The following is a 25067-nucleotide window of genomic DNA, read 5'->3' as shown; positions in this document are numbered from 1 at the left end:
CTTAAGTTCTCGCTTTTGCTTTAGGGAATATATGTGTCTGAAATTGTTTGCATGGTAACACTGGCTAGTGCAGGAAGAATTCATGTGTGCTATGGCCCTTTTCTTAGCATGTGGGTCATATATTAACCAGCTTTCTAATCGGTCGGATGCTGAATAAGACAGTCCTTTTTTGGCTTATTACAAGCCTCTGCACAAATGGCTTAAGGACCAGTTCTTTTTTGAGCCTATTTGGTTAAGGTGTACGTACACAGCTTTCATATTCTCTTGCAACGTCACCTCTCTTGTGCCACTCTCCTTGTAACAAACATAGGAATACATACAAGTGAACTGCAGGAACGGCATAGGTGAAAACACATTGATTTTTGGAGCTAGCAGTACATAAATCAATGAATCACATCACTACAGGAATAAATCATAACACTTGCAGTTCTTCGGTTACCACATGATGAGCTTTCTTTGCAGCTATTTCCTATCACAAATGCAGCAAGAAACAGTGAAAAGTACGACAACAAAAAAGTTGTAGCAACAAGAGGCAAGTCTTGTAGCACCCATGAACTAACTCAACATGGATCAAACATAGGTTTTAGTAATTCAACAAGAAGGCTTCAAATCAGCATTCACCGCAACACACCGATATCACTAATTCAACATTGAATCGAACACAAGTTTGCTAATAACTTGCAGCATTACGCAGGTGAAGTAGGCATTGTCTGATCAAAAGAACAAGGAGTCCAGAACTCTACTAGCCAACACGAAAGAAGTACCACCATGACCGAAAATGTACTTGCTATAGGGTTTAGGGATAGGGAACTCGGTAAGATGGCAGTATGGCATATCAATCAATTGCCATTATTTGCACGGACAATATGGACTTCCATGGCGCTCCTTTTGTTGGTCAACAGCCCAAAGGGGCAGATATCGTCCATCTTCAGATCATTGTCTTTGACAAACTTCTTCCATCCACTTACAACTCGATAATTCTCATGTGAACTGCTAAACTTCCCCTTCCATTTCTTCCCAAGTAGCTGGAAATGGACGACTCGCTCATCTCCAAGATATTGCTCGGGGACAATCTATTCCAGATTTCAACACATTAATATTGTGTGTGTGTGTGTGTGTGTAAACTGAGGTATGACTGGTTATGAATGCATAAATCCTGATCAAGAATACTGTAGTGTTTTCATCAATAAAGAGAAGTACGTAAGTTTCAACAGACTTAAACGTTCATGATCGAAGATACAACAAAATATGGAGGGAGCCACTCACCAGGATGAATCCTTTATGAACATTGGTCTTCCCCATCAAAGCAATAAAGATGGGAATGTCAGAGTCTTCCCTGCCATTGTCGTCAGTACTTCTCTACACTTTTTTTGTATGTTCCTTTGTGCAGAAGTTGTTTATAAGCATTACTCCAATGGTGGTTGTTAAAATCTTAGCATGTTCGAGTTCTTGTGTCTCAGGGGTCTAAATTTATTTTGGTGGTTCCACATTATTTGGCGCCTTACAGTTTATCTTGTGTCCCAGGGATCTAAAAGCATGGACAGGGACACATCGGCCCAGTATATCAGAAGTCAGATACATCCGCTAGAGGTTTCTTCTGCTCCCTCTTATGCCCATTGTGGTCATTGGCTAAGATAAAAACATTCCTGAGTAGTCACGAACTAATTCTGTGTTAACTGTTTTGCTTCAATTTACCAAATCATGTTCTCTCAAGTCGAAACTCGATCCACAGATGTCTTTTAAAAGTGAACAAAATGCTAGCTAATACAAAAATATATAACATGCTCGAGCCCGGAGAATTATATTCGGGAGCAACATTTCGTATTCGATATATACCCATGTTGCACCTGTTGGGACATGTACTCCTTTCTTACATGCTTGTGAACCTTTTGATAACATCTACGGTAACATCACTGCAAGGTACTGTGTGGAAAGCGAAGAATCCCTCGGGTGTTTTCGTGCCTGTCGAGAACCCTGTTATTACTAGAGCAGGATCTGACATGCAGCACATCGACAACCGCCCTGGCAAAAGCTTCAGAAGCTTCAGATTTGATACAGCTAGTATTCCGCAGTCCATGGAAGCTTCCTTTCTGCGTACCTAGGATCCTGACAGATCATTCAACTCCTGTAGCCCTGATGTGTATTGACTATGGAATGGCGTCGTCCCTCATTGTTAACTGGAATGCACAACGCCATGATGTTTCACCTCCCCATGTCGTGCTCAGTTGGCATGTGTAATGTGGAACGCAACAATTGTTACATCTTTCTTCAGTTGTTATAAATGTCATGTCTTTCGCACACTTAAGTTCTAGCTTTTGCTTTAGGGGATATATGCAATGTCTGAAATTGCTCGTATGGTAACACTTGTTACTGCACTTAAGTTCTAGCTTGCGCGCTATGGTCCTTTTTTTTTAAAGTATGTGGTCGTTCTAATCGGCGTTAGCTGAATAGGAGTCGGGCGTTTTGGCTTAAGCCTCTCAATAAAGGGAATGATAAGGGCCACCTCTTTTGGGCCTAATTTTTTGTATATAAGGTGTGTACATAAATGAATACACATGGATTTTTGGAGGTGCATAAATCCATGAATCACATCACTACATGAATAAATCATAATACTAACAATTCTTCTGTTACCACATGATGCTCTCAATCTTTGCAGTTATTTTCTACCACCAATGTAGCAAGAAACAGTCATAGCAACAAGAGGCAAGTCTGGTAGAGCCCATGAACTAATTCAACATGGATCAAACATGAGTTTTAGTAATTCAACAAGACGCTTCAAACCAATATTCACTGTGACACACCGACATCACTAATTCAACACAGGAGAATCATCTGATCAAAACAACGAGAAGTCCAGGACTCTACTAGCCAACATGAAAGAAGTACCACCATGACCAAAAATGTACTTGCTTTAGGGTTTAGGGATAGGGAACTCGGCAAGATGGCAGTATGGCATGTCAATCAATTGCCATTTTTTGCACGGATAATATGGACTTCCATGGTGCTCCTTTGGTTGGTCAACAGCTCAAAAAGGCAGATATCATCCATCTTCAGATCATTGTCTTCGACAAATTTCTTCCATCCAGCTACAACTCGATAATCCTCACGCGAACTGCTAAACTTCGCCTTCAATTTTTTCCCAAGTAGTTGGAAGCAGACGACTTGCTCATCTCCGAGATATTGCTCGGCATACTTGTCAGGGACAGTCTATTACAGATTACAACACAAGAGTTAATAGGTCACCAGCAAATTAATATCACGTGTGAGGCCAGGGAGTCCCCCCTTTTTGAAAAAAAAAACGTGTGTAAACTGAGGTATGACCGGTAATGAATACTATACATCATGATCAAGAATACTGTAGTGTTTTAATCAATAAAGAGAAGCAAGTTTCAACAGACTTAAACGTTAAAAGAAAATAGGAGGGGAGCGACTCACCAGGATGAATCCTTTATGAACGTTGGTCTTGACCATCAAAGCAACAAAGATGGGTATGTCTGAGTCTTCCCCTCCGCTGTCTGAGCGGATAGACTGGACCTTCTCCTTCACCTGCTGCTCCTGAGCAGAGGTTAGTCTGGTTTTACTCGTGGTAATATATCCATCCTTCAACTGCTGCTTCTGAGCTGAGGTTAGATTGGCTTTTTTTTTCTAGAAGCACGCCTGTAACTGCGTGCATTCTGGACATGATCTTCTGAGGAGAAAGAAGCTGCTGACAAGCCATCTCCTTCTCCTGTGCAAGTACAAAAAAACTAGTAAATACTATAGCTGCAAAAAATTGATGTGCGTGTGTTCTTTTTTACAAGGGAGGGAATATGTTTTGTACTCTTATCATACCAGCTAATGATTCAGAGGAGGAAGAACTATTCTGCACTGTCCTGTTACCCTGACTTGACTCAACCGACTGAGGCTCTGTATGTGTTTCCAAAGTTGGTGGTGGCTGCATCTGCAAACAGTTCATAGTTCTCTCGAAGCCGGGGGGCTGCATTGCCATGCTCTGGGGATCAACATGGGAGCAGCTCCCGACTTCAGTAGTCTCTGTGGGAAGATGCGGATGAACCTGAGAATGGCTCACGGCCTGAGCAGGTGATTGCATTTGCATGGCCTGATGATGATGATGATCAACATGAAACTGAGTAGGCGACGGCGTTAGCATGAGCTGAGGAGAGCGGTCCATGGTTTTAGCAGTTTGCATCGGCTCACGAAGAAAAAGAAGGAGGTCAGCGGCGGCTTCAGTACGCGGCGTTTCCATGGTCTGAGGATGACCAGAAGAATGTTCGTTCACGGTTTCAGCAGCAACACCGGTGCGCCTTTCGAGCGCGCGGGGCGGGAATGGATCGACGACGGATAGAGCTTTCTCGCAGCCACGCCGGTCAAAGATCATGACATTGAACTGAGAGTTCCCCTTGTATCTGAAGATTATGGTGTCACCCATCTGTAGGCTGAACTTCTTGACGAAGGTCCCCCATCCCGTTGTAAGCACAAGCTGCTGTTCTTGGTTTCTGGCAACCTTAATTATGTAACTACATCCATTTTTTGTTTCTAGTTTAATCTCTTCTGGCATCTCTCCCTTCAAACGCTGAACAAATTCTTTCGCGATGATCTGCAGAAAAAAGTTTTAGAAGACTATTGCTTGTTTGCAAGGGCAGTTTGTAAACAGGATATACATTTGTATCAAACTATGCATGATGTGTATGTCTCTAAAGCAAAACACAGCTACACACATGAGAATATAAATTACCATCTCATCTTGAAAATCACCCATAATGCGCTTCAACAAGTATTTTTTTTTCATCATCCAAGTTCATATAGTGATATTCATCCCAGCTTTTGCACCTTCCACAAAGAGCATCCATCCTTTTAGCAGACCTGCAGTGCAAAGACCATTTGGTGTGAAATTTGGTCCGGTCCTATATATGAAAGAAAATCATGTATGATAAAGGCTAGTACTTCACCCGCTTTCATGTGCCTGGTTGCGTCTTTCTTGGACTTGAGGTAGAAAAGGATCAATAACGACCGATGATGCTTCCTCACGGCCATGCTTATCAAAGATTATGATGCTAAACAGAGAGTTTCCATTGCTTGTGAATAGTAAGGAATCACCAATCTCTAGATTGAAGTTTCCAACAAATTGTTCCCAACCCATAGTAAAAACACGCTTCTCTTGGTACTTGGCAACATTGATTGTGTAACTATAACCATTTCTGGTTTCTAGCCTGATCTCATCCGGGATCTCCCCTTTGAGACGTCCGACAAATTCTTCTGGGATTATCTGCAGAAAGAAATTCAAGAAATAGATATGTAAGAGGATAGATCCACATAAAGACACTCAAAATAAAAATACTAAAAGCACACCAAAACAAGGAAAGTGGGTGTGGATCGGATCCCCCTGTTTTGCAACGGGAATGTTTGAAGGAAATTTGTGCAAGCCAAAAGACGTAGCTAAATGTGCAATGGTGATGATGCTTGTGCCAGGTGGCGCCAATTTGAGCGCCAAATCTAAAACTTAAATAGACAAAAAGTTGCAAATTTGTAGTACATGAAGTATGGAACAGTATGTGAGTTCTCGCCCTTAGTTATTGACTACTATATACTAGGCAGAATTAGAAGTAGTAGTAGTAGAAATTAAGTAGAGACATCAAGGATCTCCAGAACAAAACATAAAGAATCGGAGTTGGACTGCGTCTAACAATAGGTATTGCTTACCATATAGTGTTTGAAATCACCCATCATAGGCACCAAGAAATGTTTGTTCTCATCATCCTGATTCCTGTAGACTGTAGTGATGTTCATCCCGCAGTATGCATCTTTCACAAGACGAGTTTATCTTCTCCTGCAGATCAAAAAGTGGAAGATGACATGAACCAACCGGGGCTGGGCCGGGGGAAGAGAGAGCTGCAGCAGCAGACGAACCAATCAACGGAGGACGGCCGGCCGGTGTGCGTCCGAGGAGAAGTCCAAGATCAAACCATATATGGCCAGGAAGGATCACAGTGAGACACAGGCAAACAGCGCTTACGATCACACCGGAAGTTCAAGCACCAGAACTCTTCGTCTTATAGTACTAACACAGAGGAAGGACGGTGAATGCAAAAAGTTTTACATCCATGTGAACACGAACAAGATTGCAAAGGACTAAAAACGGCCGTCTAGGGACTCCACCATCGAGCCTTCAATGGCGCGACTCTCGAGCTGACTGACTCACGTAATGCATGCATGCGCTCAACTAATCTAACCTAAACACCGACCTAAAAAATAAATAAAAAAATCTCCGTTCACACCAGGTTCATTAGGTTCGTAGAATTATTGGAGGATTTTCGTAGGATTTTTTCCTAAGTATTTTTTTGAGAAAACTTTCAACCTGTTCATCGTCAATCATAGCAGTATAAAGAATATCATAAATAATAAAAATTACATACAGATCCGTAGACCACCTAGCAAGACTACAAGCATTGATCGAAGCGAACCGAAGGCGCACCGCCATCATCATCCCTCCCTCGCTGGAGCCGGGCAAAACTTGTTGTAGTAGATAGCCAGGAAGTCGTCGTGCTAGGAACCGATAGGACCAGTACACCAAAACAACAACCGTTGCCGATGAAGATAAGCGTAGAGCAGAAGGATCCAACTTAAAGACACATGGACATAGATGACCGAAGATCGTATCCAACCGCATTGAACAACGTTTGGTACTTCGTTTGGTGGCTAGGAAGGTTTTATCCAACATGGGAGGCAGCATATCTTCGAATCGGTCCACCACCTCCTTTGACATAAGCATAATGTTGGTCCTATATGACTCTACTATTGCAAATATGGTGACCTTTTTTCGTGAGACAATTGGTATTTGGTTGTGTGCATCTTAGTTATGCAGAGGCTGGGTATTATTCATCATGCTTTGTAATTTTTTGATGCTACATTTTGAGTTAATAAAAGTGCTATTTATCGAAAAAAAAATACGCAAATTGTTTAGCAAGTTGTTGCTAGTGAGGGTCTCTTCTGCCATTTAGGTTGCGGGATTCCTAATGAATACATGCTTAGCCATGGTTTTTCTTTTCTTTAAAAAAGCTAACTCGGTAGTCAGCTGGTTGCAAAAAGACCCCTGTAAATACCAAGGCATCTCTAACAGATCCCCTATCCGTTAGAGAAGGATACAACTGATTATCTTTAAAGTAGGATAATTATCCCCTCCAACGGTGGCCGGTCCAATCCTCTATATTTAGAGGAGAACAATTTTTTCCTCATTCTTTTATTCTAGATGCATACATTTCAGGCAATTACAAAATGTATTATCAATCATTTGAATATTTCAAAGTAAACACTCACAACATATAAACCACAAACACACATATAGTTGCACGGATCAATCAATTAAAACATGCAAATAGTTCATCCAAAAGGCATCACACAAATCAAGTTTGATCCAAAATCACGACAACATAGCATGTTTATGTTGCGGATCGAGCCCAACCAAAGACAACAACATGAACTCAAACACCGTCGCTACCAAAGAAATCATGACCACCTACAAATTCCAAAATCACCACAACATAGATTGTTTTATGTTGCGGATCGAGCCCAAACAAAGGCATGCTCAAAGCATAACAGAAAGCAAACCATCTTCATCTTGGGAATAGTTGTGAGTCCTTGCTCTTGATGGTGGCTTCACTGTTTATTGTGTCTCCATGGGATCACCAACTTCCTCGGCCTCGTCCTCCTCATCGACCTCGGCATCCTCTTTGCCGTCTTGATGATTGAACACTGGGTCATAGTTAAGATCTTCAATCCCAAGCATATGTGGCTCCTCAAGATGACACGAATTTAGCCATGTTCATCTCCACACTATGACAACAACAACAATCGTCAACACCCTACGTTCGCAGCGGCCAAAATGCAAAGACAATATTTTTTCCTTGATGGCATTTCATCGACCACTGGCCACAACCCTTGTTGTCGGCAGTGGCGGCCGGACGCACCAGAGGAGTGGCCGTAGGGTTACCGGAGACAGGGTACCAGGCACCGGATCACTAGTAGAAAAGGGCCCATTTGTCCTGGTTCCAGAGGCCCATTTGTCCTGGATCCGGAACCGGGACTAAAGGGTCGGTACTAAAGCCCAATACCTTTAGTCCCGGTTTGCCTACGAACCGGGACAGATGGGGCTCCACGTGGCCGTTGCGGCTTGCCTAGGTAGGAGGGCCTTTTGTCCCGGTTGGCAGCATCAACCGGGACCAAAAGGCTTCCAGGCGTCAGCAGTTCAGGGGCTGGGGTTTTTGTTTTTTTTGAAGGGAGGGGGGGAGGTTTGGGGGTTTTGTAGGGTTAATTTAGGGGTTTCATATATTGTGTTAGCTAGCTAATAGAGAGAAGTGTCCTCTCTTATCTCCGTGTTTGGTCGACGCTACGTACTATACATATAGAAAGGACTCGACATGCTAGCTAGTAAGCAAATGAAGGAAACCTAAGTACAGAAGATCGTCATGAACATATACAGAGAGAACTGATCGACCTCTCCTTCTCCGAGAGATTGGTCAAACAACAAGTTTTCGTATATCTATCCGACGCTACTGGCTACATATATACAATATAAGATCTCTTACAATCCCCTAACATCTGAACTCAAGTTCCACATGGTATTCTCCGGTTCTATTGATGACGTGGTCAAGAAAGAATTCCGCCAATTCCTCTTGAATTGCTCGTATGCAATCTTGTGGCAGGAGTTCATTCCGCATCTGCCACATCTAATTTGAAGAAGGGGTCAATACATCTATATGAATGAAAGTCAACACAAATGATGGTAATAAAATGAAATTGTGAATATTATTGCTTACACACTTCAAATTGTCTTTTAGAGTAGCCCCGCTTATTCTTGGCCATCGCCTTGTAGATGAACTCGCAAACATAGTATCCACAATAATCATTCCTGGGTTCCTACCACAAGCACTTTACGAGAAATAGAGGTCAATCAAACTGATAATGAATCATTATAAATGGTATTGATGAAAGTAGTTAGAATCAACGGGAGATGCACAGAACTAGCTAGCTAGTAGTACTTACTTTTGGGTGTGTAAATCACAGCTCCCCCGGCAGTCTCAGAGCCTGCGAGACAAAGAAACTAATTACTTGATATTAGGAAATGAACAAAGTTGCCGATATGGTGCGATAATGATTGATTGAACTTACTTCTCGAGCATTTTAGTCATGGTCGCATACTCCTCGGGATCTTTTTGTCTCGAGTCTAAGACGGTTACTAGTCCCTGCTCAAGCTTAATCTCTAGGAGAATAAAGTGGAAGCTGCGCACACATGCATAAATCATCAATTACATTACTATAACCTCGAGTAATAAGGGAAACCGAATATGCACAAGACAATAACACTCACTTCAAGTTGTAAGGAAAGAGTATTTTATCTTCGTTTTGATTTTGAAGCAACGATCGTAGCAAGTTGGCGTCGGTTTGTTTGGCATCATATTTAATCGTCCATTCATCTATGAGATTTATGTTAATGAACCCAATATCATAGATTTCTGCCTTTCTGCATTCGACTATCTTCAATCTGCATAATATAGTGAGGACAATTATATATACATGCAATGAAAGAGCTGAGCTATATATAAAGACTTAATTACAGAAGTAGTACTTGCAGACAATAGCAAGTGACGATTATTTTATCGAGGGCCTTTTGATTGAAAAATTACAAGAACTCCTCAAATGGAACAGACAACATATCAATTCCAACGAGGTCATGCTCCTCTTTAACTCTCAGCGTCAAAGTATCCTTCCCAGACTCGCTGCAGGTTTTCATGTACCACTCACGGAATCTTCGCATCATCGTTGTTAGAGGAGGATGACCAGGTTTGACGGGAGGCTTCCAGTGCCGGTATTTGAAATCGTCCACCTCCGTTGTATCAAAATGTGCATCGTCGGGCAGGCAATCTCCGGGATTGGTACCAGGCACCATCCTCGGATGATTAGCGACGATATCGCTAGACACCTTGAGCGGGGGGCACGATTGGTTCACTTGTTTGCCGAGCTGGGGAATTTTTTCCCACTTCTTTGTTTTGCTAACCTTGGATCACTGCAAGTACTTCCCGACCGCTCTACTTCGATATATGACCTTTCAATAATGCGCTCATAGTTGGTTTGCGGCGTAGACGGTGGTGGTCGCTTCAAAGCATCCAAAGTGCGCTTCAATTTCACCAGATCTATCTTCTCCTCCAGAGGTGGATGTTTATTTGCAAAAAAGTCCTTCACATAGGCTTGACAGATCTCTGTGTTTTCCTCCTCGATCATCTCGTATGGCAACTTCTCTAGAGGCTTGAGAGATGGATCGAATCTGTATTGCCTCCCGCCTCTGGCTGTACTGCTACACGCCGGAGCAGCCAGAGCGGCTGCGGCTGTCTTATTTCGTTTCTTACAAGGCGAAGAATAAGGAGGCGGAGTGCTACGACGTGCCGGAGTAGCCGGAGCGGCGACGGCTGTCTTCCACTGTTACTGACGAGGCAGAGGAAGAGGTGGGCTGCTCGGACGCGCCGGCGCAGGCGGAGAAGGAGGCAGAGTGCCGCCACGCGCCGGAGCAGCCAGAGAAGGAGGCGGAGTGCCTTGATCACTCGCCGATGGAGGAGGAGGTGGAGTGCCCTGATTCGCTGGAGGAGGAGGAGGCGGAGGCGTCCAGTTCGGAAGGTTGATGAGCTCCTTCCGCCATAGACATGGAGTCTTCAGAGCAAGACCCAGCTGAGTCTCCCCTTCGCTGGTAGGGTGGTCAAGCTCAGGTCCTCAAATCCCTCCATTATTTCATCGACTATCACAACAACATAGCCTTGTGGAATCGGAAGGCAGTGAAAAGTTGCGCCGGGTTCAGGAGGTGCAACAGAGCCGACAGCCGCCTTGACTTTGAGGTGCTGCCATTGCACCATAAGGTGGCAATCACAAGCCTCCGTGATAGCATCCACGGGGTAGCTGGGAGCCATGAAGTCAGGCTGCTGAAGGAGCTCGGTGGAAGCCACACGGCTTCTCCGATGAGATGGCGGGGTAGCTTCTGGGGTAGCTCCGACGGGTCGCTAGCCGTGAACTGCTTGTTCCTTTAGCGCTCGTACCCTTGCATTCAGCTTCTGCAGTTTGGTCTGCTCCACTTTCCTCTTCCTATCCCGGGTTTTGTAACCGCCTGCGTCGGGAAACCCAACCTTCCATGCAACGGAGTCTGTCGTGCCTCATGTCCGTCCAGGGTGCTCAGGATTGCCGAGGGCCTGCGTGAGCTCGTCATTCTCTCTGTCGGGAACGAACGTCCCTTGCTGCGCTGCGGTGATATACTTCTGAAGCTTCTTGACGGGTATTTCCAGTTGCTGGTCCGTCCAACGACACTTCCCTGTTTCAGGGTCCAAGGTTCCCCCAACCCCGAAGAACCAAGTCCTTGAACGATCTGGCCAGTTCAATGTCTTTGGTTTGACCCCTTTATCAAGCAGGTCATTCTCAGCCTTGTCCCACAACGGTCGGGCTTTGAGGTGGCCACCTGACCCCGTGTGATGGTGATGCTCCTTCTTTGCAGCATTTATCTTGTTTGTCGCTGACATCTTCTACTCTTCTCTGATGTCTTGTGGGCCACAAATACGGGCCAGTGATCTCTTATCTTCTCAAATCAGTTGGTGAATTATGGAGTCTTCCCTTTGTCGACAAACATTGATTTCAACTCATTCTTCCACCTCCTAAATAGATCTGCCATCTTCTTAAGAGCATGAGCCTTGACCAATGGCTCTATAACTGGCTTATCCGGATCCTCCTCTGGCGGTAGGGTGAAATTTTACTTCAGCACGGTCCAAAGATCATCTTTCTGTCTATCGTTGACATAAGACACTTGAGGGTCTTCACTCTTAGGCTTATTCCATTGGTGGATGCTAATTGGGATCATGTCCCTAACAAGAACCCCGCACTGAGCAGAAAATGCTTCCTTGGTCCGGCTGGGTTCAATCGGTTGGCCATCGCCCTTGATTGCTGTGATCGTGAACCTTTCATCCTGGCGCAACTTTTTCTTCGGGCCTCGTCTCGTTACCGAAGTTTGTCTCGATCTTGAGGGCTAGAAAAGTAGAAAGAAGAGAGTTAATATGTGTACATACCAAAACAATTAATGCATCAATTAGCTAGTCAGCACATGCTTAATTAATATATATACCTCACCGAATTTTGCAACAACTCCTTCCTCCGTTCGTTCACCGGACTGCCATCACGGTTTCCTTCTTCCACCGGCATTCCGTCACCGGAACCATCATAATCATGTCCTTCCACCTCCATTGTTCGATCACCGGAGCCTGCTTCACCCTCTCCTTCCAGACCATCAGTGTCGTTGAGATACGACAAGACATCACCTCCGCCAAGGATTATGTCCCCCAACAACTGTCCTGCTTCGATGTCTCGGTGCTCCATAGTTTCTGCAAATATTACAACATGGCAATTAATATACAAACATGACACATGGATATATTAGTGGCAAACATAGACCTAGCTAGCTAATCACAACAAGGAATCATAATAGTGGCCTCGACGCTTCTACGGTTTGGGGTGGGCTCGACAATGCTTCTAGGGTTTGGGGTGGCCTCGACGACAACGCTCTTTTAACTTGGTAAATTTGGGTGCCTCGGCAATGCTTCTAGGGTTTGGGGTGGCCTCGGCAACGCTTCTAGGGTTTGGGATGGTCTCGACAACAATGCTCTTTTAACTTGGTAAATTTGAGTGGCCTCGACAACGCTTCTAGGGTTTGGGACGGACTGCCTCTCTCATGAATGTCCGACTTCCGGACCGACAATGGATTTAACAAAATGGCGCCATTCTGGATGTGCAAAAAATGGTCCATATTTTTCCTGATCTCATCTACCCTTCTATATGTCACATTGTGTAGTGTCAAAGAATTCAAGAAAATCATGGCTTCATCATTAGCCGGAAATGACAGGCGCATAATGGTACGAAGCTCTTCAAAGTTGTTTTGGAACGGAGTTCCCGATAGAATAATTCGCTTTTTGGTACAAAGTTCAGCAAGAGCCTTCCGAATATCGCTATTGGAAGGCCTTTGCTGAAATTCGTACCAAAAGGCGAATTATTCTATTAGGAACTCCATCCCAAAACAACTTTGAAGAGCTTCGTAGCATCATATGCCTGTTACTTCCGGCAAATGATGAAGCCATGGATTTCTTCAATACTTTGACAGACAACGTGACATATAGAAGAATATATATATATATATATGTATATATATACATAAACACTATTCTGATCACGGGATCAGAATAATATTCTGATCACAACCTGAACTTCCCATATAACGCGCCTGAACTTCCCTGTGTATGAACCCGACCTTCGGGCTATCTTCGCAACCGTGGCTTCCCCCGCGAATTATTCCGGTCGGTAGTGTTGTCTGGGATGTGACTGTAATCCAGATACTCATACCTGCATCTAAATCCTCGTTTTGATTCGTAATTTTGCATTTTGGTGGATTCACTCTCGGGGCGGATGAACTCGTGTCTGTTTATAAGTTTAATGCATTCACTGGATGTTCTGGAACCTCCAACATGATGGTAATTTGGTTTAAGTACGAGTTTCATGGGCAATTTGTCATTAATTTCAACGGATTTGATTTCAGGCTCTGTGTTCTTCGTCCGCGGGAGTGGTTCCGCGGCTTCTGTGGATTTGTTATTTTTATTTGAATATAGAGGGCGGATTTGATTGCAGTAGTGAGATTGGACCGTTCATGCGTTGTTAATTCAATCGGGAAGGCGAATACACCCCTGAAATCGGGCGACTGGATCTCGTGTCGGCCCATGATGGTTTTCGGTTCTTTAATGAGACAGCTTGGTTGATTTATCGTTTTGATGTTAGGGCGCAGTAGGATATCGTTCGAGATCGCGGACTGAGAAGGTGTAGTCACCCAAGTGATTAAATCTGAAAAGCAAATTCGATAATGCGTTTTTTTAGTGACTCTACTGTCTGTGTTATAGAGTTGGACTTCTGCACCTTTTGTGCTTGAACTTCCCTCATTTTAATGCATGTTTTTTGGGTGATGCTGCAATACGATCTGTTCAGTTGGTGTTGTTATAAAAATTTTGTGTATGTTTTTTTGTTTTTCAGAGTACTCATATACGTAAATGTGGAGCTGGTCCATAGATACACAAATCATCCTTTTTATATTTATTCTGTCTTGGGGACTAGTTTTTTGGATCATCCACATTCTGTGGTAGTAATTGGACTTCTATGGTACCAGTGATTGAACTTCCTGATTTCCACATTGCAAGGTGGTGCAACATCGCGCTCTGTTTTTTTCTTTTTTTGTAATTTTCAATTTTCTAATTTGGGTTTTAGTTTGTTCTGTGGCAACTATGGGAGTATTCCCAAATATGCATGCATACCTTACTTTTTTTTGTAACATGTTTGCATACTTCAAATAGTGGTAGAACTTCAGTTTGTGTTTAACGTGAACTTACAAGATTTTTGCTTCTGTGTAATTTGTCTTCCTACATGTTCATTTGATGTTTTTTCAAAACGCCGAACTTCTGTGTTTTTACAACTTGAACTTACCTTTATTTAGAACATTTGATTAGTTAACTTACGGCTTGTGCATTTTGTTTCTTCGACACTAAACATTATTATTCCTCAGGTGCTTCTTTCTTGGTTTTTTATGTCACGGCAAAACTTTTCTTGAATGCAGGTTCGTCTTTTTGACATTGATATTCCAGGACAGATTACATTCCAGAAATCAAAAACCCTTAGTAGATTTCTTCTGCAATTTGTTGTAACTAGTGTGTAAGTGTGGAGATGGACCACAGGCACTATCTTCAGTAGGATCTGGGCTTCTTTTTTATTAATGGTTGAACTTCTGGTTTTGGAGATTGCACTCCACATTGGAAGGCGAAGGTGCATGATGCTCTATATTTTCTTTGTTTGATTTTCTTTGTAATTTTAATTCTCCAGATGTTTTTTAGACTTTTGTCTCGTGAGCAATCATGGGATTAGCCCAAGTATGGGCCGAGACAGGAACGAGTCGGAGCAGGCGACGACGCGGCGTGCCGCGTCGTCACATGCGGACGCGAGTCCGTCACATCCGTGACCCCACTATCTATCTTAGAGTTTTTAGGGTTTAGGGTGCGTGCGGTGGGGGTGGAAACAGAATAACCGCATTGCGTCCTATCAAATCCTAGCGCGTAGCAATGCGATAGCGCGAGGCCGAGCAGGGGGGGTTGGGACCCCCCTCCCCTCCCCCTGCGAGGCCGAGACAGGAATGAGCCGAAGCAGGCAACGACGCGGCGTGCCGCGTCGTCGCATGCAAAGGCGAGTCCGTCACATCCGTGACCCCACTGTCTATCTTAGGGTTTTTAGGGTTAGATATGAACTTCATCTGTTTTTGTACTTGAACTTCTTATTTTTGTTTCTTTATGGTTTATTTATTCTTATTCCTTTACTTCTTTTATTAGAGTACTTGAACTTCTGTTCTTTATTTTTTGAACCTCTTTTCTCTTGTTTTTTAGGGGCATATTTATGTATGTATGTTTCTTCCTTTAGTAGTGTATTTGCCATCTATTTTTGGTTTTGAGGATATCAGCTGTGCTATTTTGTGATCTTATCTCATTATAATAGATGCATTCAAATGGTGCATTTATTTATCTACACATGTATTTACTATTTTAGCTGTTGGGGGGTAAAACTGTAAATTCAGTGGCGCTGCAAGTCCCACGATAGAGAGGCATTAAGTGACCATCTCCCTCGCCACCACCTGTCAGAAAACTCCTCTCCCCTTGTCGCTCGCTCTTTCCCCCCTCTCCGTCGCTCCGCTGCCTTCCTCGCCTCCAACTCCCCCCGATTTCTCCACCCCTATCCCCTGCCCTCGTGCTGGAGTAACCGGCGCACGCCCCCGCTCCTATTTCTCCCCCACGCCCCGCTCTCTCTCTCGCCCAGCCTGCTCTCTTCTGCTCTGAAGCAAGGGCGGCAACTGCCTGCGCGGTTGCAAGGTGTGCGTGGCGTCATGGGGAGTGGAAGAACCGGCGCGGATTCGTGCGTGCGGGGGTCGTCTGGAGAGGTACAAGTGCTGCCCCCTCCTAATGCTTGCTTCTAGTTTCGCCAGATCTATCGAGTCCGCCTCCTGTGTGCTCTCGCGTCCGCGTCCTACCCCCTTTCTTCTGATGGTTTGGTGGGAGATTAGGTAGGGTTCTTGTGCATGTGGTGGGTGGATTCCGTTCCCCCGTGGTCAGATTTGTCTATGAGATGCTTTGTGTGTGCTATTTTATCCGTTCAGAGATGAGTGGATTTCATTTCCCCTTTGGTGATTTTCAACATTCAGATGCATGTAAGAGAGGGTGTGGTGTGATGGTTGATGGCAAATCTGATGTATATAATTGTCTTAGTATTGTTGATTTCGAAGTCTAGATTGTGTCTGTCACATGCTATTTAGTTTATGGATTCTTTCTTTGTTTGTGCTTGCCTATATGTGCTACTGTTCATGTTTTCATACTTGTTGATATGTTGTAGTTGTTTCATCCTAGGGTTTCATTTAGTTGTTTTTTGTATTTGTTGTATTATTTCCTACCTGCTAACTATATGCAATCAATCCCCTGTTTTTAGCAGGTTGTTCTAGTGTTTGGAGTTGCATTCATCAAGGCGGTTGTGTTTTCATGGCTTCAAAACCTTCTCCAGGTATCTTAATGTAGTTGTATCTTGTATTTTAAATAGCATTATTCTCATATATGCCTGCCCATATCTTCACTTAGTATTCATGTTGGACTGCCATTCTTAATAGTGTGAACTTCTAGTAATGGTTATGTGTATGCTTTTTACCATTAGTTTGAGTTAGTAGAGTGTTTGCTTACTTTGTAGTTGATGATTTTGCAGGTGAAACTTTGTCACCGAGTGTTGTTGGACTTCCCAGATGTTTCATTTTTGTAGTGTATATCTTTGTTTTTTTTGTTATCATGTTGATGGTATTGATATTTAGTTTGCCTGTGAAATACTGTTTGTGGTCATGCTACATCTTTTTTATGTGCTACTTGCTTGGGTCACATAGTTGAACTTCTGGTTTTAATTATTGTTTGAATGTAATGAAATTTGGTTGAACTTCTGTTATGCACATTTTGTTTTACTGCTTTGTTATGTATCGTTGAACTTCTGGACATTCATGATATATGTAGTAGCCCCTCTGGTGTAGATTGTTTTTATATTTAGTTTGTAGATTTTTAGTTTGTTTTTTGTGTTTACTGCTTTGTTAGGTATTGTTGAACTTCTGGGTATTGGACATTGTTGTAAAAGTAGAAGTCCCTTTGGTGTAGGATTGCGTATTAGAACTCAGCTGCCTTTTTACTTGCATTTTTTGTAGTTGGTGATGAGTTGAATAGTTTTGAAAATAATGCTTGCGATCAAGATGGAGCTTCAGAGGTTAATACTGATGCTCCAATATCTGATGCGGCTAAATCACCCATTATCCCTTTGACTGTGATTGCCGAGGTTGCTTCGAGCCTTGAGAATTTTTCAAGCCTTGAGGATCTTGCTTCTGCAGCTCTTGCTTCACCTAGTATGTGAAACCCCTTTTCTTTTCATTTTAAAGTTTTGAGCCATGTTTTTTTAGCTTGTTCATGTCGTTTGTTTTTGTTTTTGTTCCTGACTTTTTTTATTTTTTGCTTCGATTTTTTGTGTTCTTTGCAGATGTGTCCACAGAGGAGGAAGCTGTGAACACCATCATCGATGTTTGATATGAGTTGGGTTTATCAGAAACCCCTGCTGCTGCTGAGGAGGGGGCTCCGTTAGTCAAAGGTTGTGATTCTGTTCCAGATCCTTTGTGCTCTCTTCAGATGTCAGAGACGCAGTCGCAGTCTGTTGATGGCACTGAACCTATCACGCAAGCCGAGGATGTGCCTCTTCAGCTTCTCCTGGAGGACCAACATAAGAGGAAGAAGCAAGAAGATTTTGACAAGAAGAGGGCGGCCCGCCTTGAGAAAGGTTCTGATGTTCCTGGATCTGTTCATGCGGCTGAGCTCACTGTTGAGGAAGACGTGCCGTGTGGTAGTGATGGCAAGGTTGTCCCTGTTAAGAAGAAAATCAAGAAGACTGTTGCGAGGAAGCTAGTAGTTGGTGAAGTTACTCCTCGGAGGAGCCCACGTGTTTCAAGGCCTGCAGAAGTTGTTGAAGATGAAGGGTTAGGCCTTGGTGGTACGCCACGCTGTAGTCATCGTGTGCTTGCCACTGCCGCGCCTACACCTTCTTCGCTTGGTGCTGGTGCATCTGGTACGGGGAAGAAATGTGGCGTGAAGCGCAAGGTTCCACCTGCAAAGGTCAACAAGGGTGTGAAGAAGCGTTCTCGTGTTAATCTAGAGGACAAGGATGATGCTGATTTCAATGCTGATGATGAGGACGATGTCGATGATGATGCTGCCGCTAATCAGGTATGAATGTCTCATGTTTACTGTTTTTAGAGCATTTGTCGCTATTGCTGTAGTTTTATTGTTTTTAGCACTGCCTTGGCGTACATAGCTGACCTTCTGCTCCATCTCCATATAGACGAATAAATTAGCCGACGTGCTTTGCTTTTATGGTATTACTGCCTTTGTGTACATAGTTGGACTTCTGGGTATATACATGAAGAAATTAGCTTAACTTGTTGGTATACATGTTTGATTACTGCCTTAGTGTATATGGTTGAACTTCTGCTTTTTAAATTTCCAACATTTTTGAAAGCATGTTAACTAGTGTTCATACATGGTTGTACTGCCTATGCAGACATAGTTGGACTTCTGAGATACATGTTTGATTAATGCCTTGGTATACATGGTTGAACTTCTGCTTTGTAAATTTCCAACAATTTGAAAGCATGTTAACTTTTGGTCATACATGGTTGTACTGCCTATGTAGACATAGTTGGACTTCTAAGATGCGATGCGTATGTAGGCATTAGTGGAATTTTGGTGAAGCTTGTGTGTCTCATTGTTCTGCCTTATTTCCTTGTGAATGTATTTTTTTTCAGTATCAGCTTGTGCAGCGGCCTGAGAGGAGGAAGAGAGGAGGCAAAGCGCCCAAAGAAGGTGGCCAAGGAGGAGGTGAGGCGAAACGTTTTAACAAGATGGTTCGCTGCTCACTGAAAGAGGTCAAGATGTGTGCGGAAATGCTACAACTTAGGCACAAGACGAGGGTTATCAATGTTGGTTTTGGTTGTGTGTTTGACTTGAAGGTTGATTCCAACATTTCTTGTCCTTTGATGGGCAACATCTACACGAGGATTGACCCTTCAACTATGATTTTGGACATGGGTGAGGCGAACAAGGTTCTACGTATTACAAGTGATGCTATTCACCATCTCTTTTGGGTTCCCTCAAGGTAATCATACCCCCTAGGCCCTCGAATGATGGTTTTGATGATGCTGTTATGAGGTTGAAGGGCAAGCTTGGGTATGCTAGGAGTGACGACATCAAGACAAAGGATTTGTGGAATATCCTCGCTGAACTTGTGAAGGATGAGACGAAGGATGATCTTGCTCTGCAGGTGTTTTACCTTATTGTTTTCATGAAGGTGGTTATCCCTGGAACGTCTACACGAGTGTCCAGGGAGGCAGCAATGGCCGAGAATCTTGTGTTTGAGGACATGGAAGACATGGACTACTGCCAGTTGGTTGTTGACGATATTCGGAGTGCTGTTGTTAGATATCAGCAAGGTACTAGCAGAGGAAAAGCTGTCACAGGCTGTGCCATCACGCCGCTGCTTATGTATCTGGACTGCCTTATCATTGGCAAGACGCCTAATATTGACTTGAGGACCCCTCGCATCAATTTCATGGATCAGGCCAAGCTTCTTGAGCTTGTTGCGGCTGACTTGGTCACGAAGGGTGATGATGACCCAGCCAACTGGGTGTTTGGGGGACAGCCTGTGAGTGTTTTCTATGCATTATTCTTTCCTGTGTAGTTTAACTTGAACTTCTGGTATTGTCTTGTATATTTTTTGTTCCCATGTTCCTTCATTTGCTTTCTGACGCATTGACTCTTGTTTTTGTATGCAGTGGAAGACACAGGCTGAGGTTGTGTTCTTTAGGGTTATTGAACGTCCTGTTCTAACTATGCCTCGTTCCGCCGGCTAGGGAGTGGAACTTCCCCAAGATTTGAATTCTCCCCGGATGTTAATACCGGTGTCCGCCTGTAGATCCAGGAGGTTCTTCTGCCCGTGTGAGTGCTGCAGGTGGCGTTTCTTCTGAGAATTTGTTTGAAGCCGCCAATGTTTCTCTGGTTAGGATTGACAGTCTTCTTGAAACTATTTGTGGGGAGTTGGCTCGTGTTCCTTCAACTGTTGAGCGTCTTAGTCGCATTGATGGGATTCTTCCTCCCAGACACGGATTTGATGCTGAGTCTTCGAAGGGGGTCTTATATATTGAAGCTAAATTTCTTGAAGAGCTTCGTCAGAGCACTTCCCACCTCCGGACTAGCATTGGGCTGTTCAAGGAAATGCAAGATGCTTGTTGCAAGCCTTTTGAAGATGAGGCAAGTGTTGTTGTGAGACAGATTCAGAGGCAGGATTCTGTTCGTTCGGGTCGTGAAGGAGGCCACGTGGAGCGTACCAAAGAGGTTTGTTTATGTTGGCTTTTGATATTTCTTTGCAGTAATGTTCAATGTTAGCTTTCAGTTATTACTATTTGTAGTCATAGGCGACCGTTATTGATTTCCTGTGTCGTAAACCGTTTTTTAGCACAAGTGTTCCTATGTGACCTCTGTTTATAGAACCTGAACTTCAACTGCTACAGCATCTGAACTTCCATGACTGGCCCTTTTTTGTTCCCTTTTGTATCTTAGAGTAGTTTGATATCTAACCTGCTATGTTTACTGTATTTGGACTTCCATTATATGTCAGTTGTGATAGCTAACCTTCACTAATTATGCAATCTGAACTTCTGCTGATTAGGTATTTGTTTTCTACATGATTTTTTTGTAGGCTGTTGATGATGATGCTAGGGTTGAGGAGGATGTTTTACCTGCGCATGAAGCTGCTCCTGTGCATGAGGCTGCCCCTGTGCATGAACCTGCTCCCGTTAGTGGCGTAATAGTTGATGAGGTTCATGGCAGTGAAAATAAGGTACCATTTTTTCTTGTCCATTTGTCTTGTTGCCCCTGAGACGGACTTGCTGCCCCTGTGCATGAGGTTCATTCAACCCTTTGTAATGACTTTTTGTTTCTTTTTGCAGCAGCAGAATGATGATGTTAGTGTTGCTCCAGAGAAGGTTGCAGACATGTCCGCCTCAGGCACCGGCTGCTCCGATGGGGTGGTCCTGACTGAACCTCAGCCGTCCATTGGCGCTGAGGTTTCTGATGCTGAGCAGGGCAAGACAACTAGAGACATCATTTTGGAGAAATATCATGTTGAGTCTGTTGTACAAACTGGTGGTAGTGCTGCTGCAAGCCCGGAGAAGTCTCCTGCAGCAGAGCCATCAGTGGATGTTGATGCTGTACAGGCACAATCAAAAGTTTTTCTTGTTTCAGATTCTCCAGTTGCTCCAGCTGCTGCTGGTGTCCTTCCTGACGACGCTGCAATGTCTACTGGAGACGACGATGAAGATACCGAAAGCGATAGCTATGGAGAGGAGGTTGATCATTCCAGTGCTGCCACTGGTCTAGGCAAGGATCCATGAAGAGAGGAGCATGCTTCTCTCTTCTTTCCCCATCCCCTTCCCTCTTTGTTGTTTGGTTTAGTCCATGATATCCCCTATGAACTACCTGTGTGGTCTAAGTTGAACTTCTGGTTTTGTTGTTTGTCGTGTGTGTTGTAAAGAATGTTAAGTGAACCTATTTTCTATGTGGGTGGAGGTTTGTAATGCATGGGTTGTGATGTCTATGATGCTGTGGTTTTATCTTTTCTGATGTAGCAGCTGAGATGTGCTTATGTTTTGAATGTTTGTGCTTGAATGTTGGTCTTAATTGAAACTGTCGTGAATCTATGTGCTTTGAGTGTTGCTGTTAATTGCTATTTTCTTTTTGGTGAGCAGATAGTGACCTTGCTGTTGTCCGAAAGAAGGTTGATGACTTTTATTACAGTGTAACTAGGCTTAGGAATGATCGTTCCAAGAGGTGAGTGCAGCTGCTCAATATTTACATCATCCATGTACCCACTGCGAACTGCCTGTGGTTTCTTACCTGAACTTCCCAACTCTATGTACCTGAACTTCTTGTTTTTTACTTCTCTGGTGCTGAACATCTGGCCTCTTTTGTACTGTACTACCTGTTGTGATATAGCTGAACTTCTGTGCCTGGTCAATATTTACATCATCCATGTACCCCCTGTGAACTTCCTGTGGTTTCTTACCTGAACTTCCCAACTCTATGTACCTGAACTTCTTGTTTTTTACTTCTCTGGTGCTGAACTTCTGGTCTTTTGTATCGTACTGCCTGTTGTGATATAGCTGAACTTCTGTGCTTACATGTGTTATGAACTTCCCGAGTTCCTGCTGCTGAACTTGTTTTACTTTCTATTTGCTTGTTTTAGATCAATGATTATGCTCCAAAACAAGGAGTGTGAAGCTTCTATTGAAGATGTTGCAATATCTTTTGGTCCTCGTGGAATGCTTCGATTTAATGTGGCTGAGTGTGCACTCTACCGTCTACGTGTGAAGTACCAGGGATTAGATAGGTTTGTGTAAGTCAACCATACAGTGATTTCTTTTCTGTTTTGTTCGTTACCATTTTAGGTAAAACTTGTTTGTCTCATTTTTGTATTTTTTTTTCATATGTTGGTGTTGTCTGCATTATTTTAGGACAAGATTTTCAGAGGTCAATTTGATTCCCGTGTGAGGAAGTACTTCATGGCGAGTGGTCCAGATAGCATGGATGCACATGATTTGGTATGCAATATCTTGTTCTTTGCCTCTGTATTAGTTTTGCAGTGTGATCTACTGTGTTAATATTTTTTTTATTTTTCTTTGTACCGTTCTGATATTAATTCTCATTTTTTAATGATTCGTGTGTTTATGATGCTTCAGGTTGTTTTCCCCACTTTTGACCCGCCTGAAATTCCTACTTCCATGGGTGGTGTTGGTCATTGGGTTTGAACATTTCTTGACCTGAAGAATTCAAGGTTCCAGCTTCTCGACTCCTATTATGGACCAGGAGATGAATGTGCGGTACGCCTGTTTCGGCGGATGACCGACAACATCAAGAAGCTTTGGAAGGATGCCAGCAACGACAGGGAGACACCCTTCAGTCCTCTTACCATCGACCATTTCCCTCTGGATTGGATTGATGTCCCCCAGCAGCAAAACAAGTATGAGTTCCACTTTTTCTCCTTATCACATCTGTTTAACTGTAGTTGTACTTAAGTTGCGACGTGTTTAATTCGTTGGCTTTTTTCTGTTCTAACACTATTCTTTTACTTCGTTTGATGGCAGTATCGACTGCGGATTCTTCATGCTTACGAATGTTAATTCGTATCATGACAGGGTTCTTGCAAATTATTCCCATGAGAATATCGGGGATATCAGGAAGACGTGGTTGTACTCAATCGCTTCTTCTAACCTGTTTGAGACAGACTTCCAAGCTCTGTTTGGCTACTACACATGTAAGTATTTGGAACTTGGACTGCTTACCTGCACTGCATCATTTATTCTACCTGAACTTCATTTTTTCTCTGAACTTGGACTTCTGCTTAAGATCTAGCTAGGCTGCTGGTTTCGAAAGGAGAGGAGCATTTTATTTGTACATGAACTTCATTTCTATCTTTTTTAATTTTTCTTATGTGTTTTGTTTCAGTAATTTCTGTCCTTTTCCATTGCTTAAATGGACATGAGCATTTTCTTTTCTAATTGAACTTCAGAGATGATGCCTTTCTATGGTTTTGTTAGCTGTAGTTGAATGATTTTCAGTTCATTGGTTTTATCTTGAACTGTGCCTCTGGTTATGCCTGAACTTCATTTAGTTTTTTACCGCAACTAATTTTTTTAGGTCAGCTTGAGTAGTAACCATGTCATCTTTATTAGTTGGACTGCACAATTGTGATGTTCCTGAACTTCAGTTGTTTTTAATGGTGGTGTTTTCTCTTCCTTTTTTCTTTGACAGTGGAACCGTTGGAGTTGACCGATTACCACTACTCATTCCTCGGGTCACAGGAATACCAGCCTAGGGAGGAACCGATGAGTACAGCTTCGATAGAAGATGATAGACCTCGGACCCTTAGTCCTTCCAAGTTGGGGAAGCAGGCTGGTGGTATTTGTGGTACTCCAAAAACCCCTTGCTACAGGAAGGCTAATGCAGTCGAAGCAGCCAAAGCAGAAGTGATTTCGTCCGATGATGATTTTGAGAAGATTGCTTACCCGAAGGATGGTAAATCTGTTGCTGGTGTTGTTGCTGGTAGAGGTGGGAAGAATGTTGTCATCACCAGGAGGAAACCGGCAGTTGAGTCTGGGAACATAACTTCCTCCAAGAGAGCATCAAGATTGCCTTTGAAGTGGCGTTCTCCTGTCGCTCCCCTGAAAAAATACAGTTACCCTCATCTATCCGAGGCTCGGAAGTTGAAACAGTATGTGCTGAGTAAAGCCGGTCTGGAGAAGTATTCTGAGTGAGTTTTCTTCTTCTTTAACTTTGTTGCTGCCGGAGATGCTACTCTGTGTCTGAAACTTCTGTTGTTGTATAGTATGTGGGCTTCTCTTCATTTCTCCCTTGCCTTGGAGTTATAGTGTCTGAACTTCTGTTTGCTGTATTGTCTGAACTGCCGTTGTTGTAGTATCTGAACTTCTGTTTTATGTCTCCTCTTTGCCTTTTGAGTTATAGTGTTTGAACTTCTGTTTGTTGTTGTATCTGAACTTCTAATATATTTTTTACCATCCTTTTGTATTCTGCATGACAAGCTACTGCATGTTTACCATCCCTGCGAATGTGATTGATCTCACAGGACGTGTCCTTTATACACTTTTTGGTGAAGGGCAGCAGATGGAAGGAGACATAATGGATTGTCTCATAAATTTGTGGAAGGATAAGCCGGAGACCTCTGAGATATTCACTAGTGCTGGCAGGGTTGTACTTAGTTCCTACTTCATACAGGTTTTAGTTCTTTGCACCCCTATCTCCTTCTTTTTGCCTTAGTTTTGTTGTAGTGGC

The 25067-nt window shown here is 43.3% G+C and overlaps 1 pseudogene; it reads right to left on the bottom strand.

Annotated features, from left to right (window-relative positions):
* Positions 1-2964: 2964 nt before the first annotated feature.
* On the bottom strand, positions 2965-12402 carry LOC125519239 (B3 domain-containing protein LOC_Os12g40080-like; annotated as a pseudogene).
* Positions 12403-25067: the final 12665 nt, after the last annotated feature.

Source organism: Triticum urartu, chromosome 6A (assembly GCF_056163025.1).
Source record: "Triticum urartu cultivar PI428250 chromosome 6A, HENAU_Tu73, whole genome shotgun sequence".
Taxonomy (NCBI): domain Eukaryota; kingdom Viridiplantae; phylum Streptophyta; class Magnoliopsida; order Poales; family Poaceae; genus Triticum; species Triticum urartu.
The sequence above is the reverse complement of the archived record's forward strand: the minus strand, read 5'-3'. Positions and strand labels throughout refer to the sequence as shown.